General features: G+C 42.4%; 1 long non-coding RNA gene across 1 annotated transcript; it reads left to right on the top strand.

Annotated features, from left to right (window-relative positions):
* Positions 1–381: 381 nt before the first annotated feature.
* LOC309854172 lies at positions 382–2,675 on the top strand. Its single transcript, XR_014306118.1, has 2 exons — positions 382–718; positions 2,422–2,675. It is a non-coding gene; the product is annotated as an uncharacterized lncRNA (long non-coding RNA).
* Positions 2,676–3,760: the final 1,085 nt, after the last annotated feature.

The raw sequence follows: 3,760 nt of genomic DNA, 5'->3' as shown, positions 1-3,760 counted from the left end.
GGATGTAACGGTCAATTTCCTGAGCTGAACAGTCGGTACATGGGTGTACTTTTACTTTCTTTTATTCTTTTATTACTATTCTTTATCATGTTCTTTTATTATTTTATTATTCTTTTATTCTTTTTTCTTTTATTCTTTTTTCTTTTATTCTTATATTATTCTTTCATTCTTATTCTTTTAAGATTTTATTTATTCATTTGACAGAGAGAGAGGTCGCAAGTAGGCAGAGAAGCAGGCAGAGAGAGAGGAGGAAGCAGTCTCTCCGTCTGAACAGAGAGCCCGATGTGGGGCTGGATCCCAGGACCCTGAGATCATGACCTGAGCTGAAGGCAGAGGCTTAACCCACTGAGCCACCCAGGCAGCCCTCATTCTTTTTCTTTTATTATTATTCTTTAATTGTGTGTGTGTGTGTGTGTGTGTGTGTGTGACACTTTCCTTATCCATTAATGGACACAGGTGGTTTCCATGTCTTGGTTACTGTAAATACTGTTGCAGGGAACATGGAGTACAGGTACCTTTTTTTTTTTTTTAAGATTTTATTTATTTATTTGACAGACAGAGAGCACAAGTAGTCAGAGAGGCAGGCAGAGAGAGAGGAAGGGAAGCAGGCTCCCCGCTAAGAAGCGAGCCCGATGTGGGGCTCTATCCTAGGACCCTGGGATCATGACCTGAGCAGAGGCTTTAACCCACTGAGCCACCCAGGTGCCCCAGAGTTAAGGTACCTTTTCAAGTTGGTGTTTACTGCTTCCTCTGATAAATCCCCAGATTTATCAGATTGCTGGGATTGCTGGATCATTGGTCAGTTCTATTTTTAATTTTTTGAGGAACCTCCGTACTGTTTTCTTAGTGACTGTACCAATTTGCATTCCCACCAGCAGTGCACAAGGGTCCCTCTCTCTCCACCTCCTTGCCAACCCTTGCTACTTCTTGTCTTTTTGAGGACAGCCGTTCTAACAGGTGTGAGGTGAAATCTCCTTGTGGTTTTGTTTTGCATTTCCCTGATGATGAATGGCATTGAGCATCTTTTCATGTACTCGGAGGTCAACTGTATATCTGTAATGTGTTTATGATATAGGGATGTGATGGGCAAATGTTTTTCAATATATTTTTTGAAACTTCTGTTTCCATGTGAAATTTATTCCACATGAAATTTTCCCATGAATCCCATGCGCGCTCTCTCTCTCTCTCTCCTTGTTTGTTTTATGCATGCAGAGTGAGTCCTAGAATAAAACCAAGTGATTTAGCCCACACTACTCAGCAAACTAAGATCACAAAGTGGCATTTCAGTTCTGTTTTTAACTTTCTTATTGGCAATTTTACTTGATCACCCTTGCCATAATCTAGTTTCTGTAAATTCATCACAGGCTGTATGATTTAAAGCAAACACTCGGCTTGAGAAAAGAAAGTAGGGGAAGGGAGGGAGAGAGCTAGAGCCAGCTTATAATATGACTTAATAAACTGCTGTTTCTTATCCTAAGGAGGACAAAGATCATAATAAACTTAAGCATGGGATTTATCCCCTTAGGAGAAATGCTCACATTAAGTTAGAAAAATGAAAGTTACGATAGGATTAAAAAAAAAAAACAAAACTCAGGGCTCCTGGGTGGCTCAGTGGGTTAAGCCTCTGCCTTCAGCTCAGGTCATGATCTCAGGGTGCTGGGATCCATCCCTGCATCGGGTTCTCTGCTCAGCAGGGAGTCTGCCCCCCCACCCTCACCCCGCCTGCCTCTCTGCCTACTTGTGATCTCTGTCTCTGTCAAATAAATAAATAAAATCTTTAAAAATATATATATATATATATATATATATATTAAAAAAATTCAAGGAGGGTTGCCTGGGTGGCGACCCTGGTGGGTTAAAGCCTCTGCCTTCGGTTCGGGTCATAATCCCAGGGTCCTAGGATCGAGCCCCGCATCAGGCTCTCTGCTTGGCAGGGAGCCTGCTTCCTCCTCTCTCTCTCTGCCTGCCTCTCTGCCTACTTGTGATCTCTGCCTGTCAAATAAATAAATAAAATCTTTAAAAAAAATTCAAGGAAAGCTTGTGCAAACATTTCTCAGAGAATTGATTTCTTTTTTTTTTTTTTTTTTTTTTTTTTTTTTTTAAGATTTTATTTATTTATCAGAGAGAGAGAGAGAGAGCTCAGGCAGACAGAATGGCAGGCAGAGGCAGAGGGAGAAGCAGGTTCCCTGCTGAGCAAGGAGCCCGATGTGGGACTCGATCCCAGGACACTGGGATCATGACCTGAGCCGAAGGCAGCTGCTTAACCAACTGAGCCACCCAGGCGTCCCATCAGAGAATTGATTTCTAAAGATTGAGCATAAGGAAGTCACACCAGGATTTTTCTGATGGCTCAACAAAGTGATATCAAACCCGGGAAACTGAAACTTAACCATTCTCTGACATTATTTCTCTCTGATCCAGTTTTCTTTCTAGAGTCAGGTGTATCGGGAAGTTCTGTTAACACAAGCCTACCCACCACGGTCAGCCCAGGAACAGCTGTTGTTTTCTGTAAGTACAGAGGGTGCCATTGGTTCAACAGAATACTGCATTGTGAACACTCACCCAAACCATGACTGAAGCTCTGAACCAAGCTAATGGCACTGAATGCTTTGCCGAGGCCATAAACAGCCCCTCAGTTTTTACTCCTTATGAATTACAGTCTTGCTGCTTCCAAAGTCAGCTTGAGTTTAGTTTGGTCTGTTTTCTGGTTGGAAAAGTTACTTCCGTAAAGCTCAGGTTTTCTCCTAGCATTGTTTGTTTAAGAAATTGATGGAGGCACCTGGCTGGCTCAGTCCCTAGAGGATGTAACTCTTGATCTTGGGGTTGTGGGTCCAATCCCCAACACTGGGTATAGAGACTACTTAAAAATAAGATTTTTTAGGGGCGCCTAGGTGGCTCAGTGGGTAAAGCCGCTGCCTTCGGCTCAGGTCGTGATCTCAGGGTCCTGGGATAGAGTCCCGCATCGGGCTCTCTGCTCGGCAGGGAGCCAGCTTCCTCCTCTCTCTCTGCCTGCCTCTGTGCCTACTTGTGATCTCTCTCTGTCAAATAAATAAATAAATAATCTTCTTTAAAAAATAAGATTTTTAAAATATTTTATGTATTTATTTAACAGAGAGAGAGCAAGCACAAGCAGAGAGAGTGGAAGAGGAAAAAGCCTTCCCCAGTGAGCAGGGAGCCCGATGCAGGACTCAATCCCAGGACTCCAAGATCATGACGTGAGCTAAAGGAAGTTGCTTAACCAACTGAACCACCCAGGTGCCCCTTAAAAATAAGATCTTAAAAAATAAAAGAAGGGGCACCTGGGTGGCTCAGTGGGTTAAGACTCTGCCTTCGGCTTGGGTCATGGTCCCAGGATCCTGGGATCGAGCCTCATATCAGGCTCTCTGCTCCCCCAGGGAGCCTGCTTCCTCCTCTCTCTCTGCCTGCCTCTCTGCCTACTTGTGATCTCTGTCTGTCAAATAAATAAATAAAATCTTTAAAAATAAATAAATAAATAAAACAAGAAGAAATTAATGTACAATTCATCTTTTGGCTTTGGAGAACCTCAGTTCTTGCTGAGTTTGGTTTTCTTGGGGTTCTTTTCAACCCTGGTATCTAGATCAACCTCCAACTTGAACCATGTTGGTAAATACTTTTGCGCCCCAGATCTCTGAAATGTTTTAAAAAGCCAAACTGGTTTTTCTGTGTTGGTCATCTTAAAAAGTATGTTTAGCAGGGTTTTTTTTTAATTTAATTTTGTTTTTTCAGTGTTCCAAGATTT

Source organism: Mustela nivalis (genome assembly GCF_964662115.1).
Source record: "Mustela nivalis genome assembly, chromosome: 19".
In the NCBI taxonomy this organism is placed as follows: Eukaryota; Metazoa; Chordata; class Mammalia; order Carnivora; family Mustelidae; genus Mustela; species Mustela nivalis.
The sequence above is the reverse complement of the archived record's forward strand: the minus strand, read 5'-3'. Positions and strand labels throughout refer to the sequence as shown.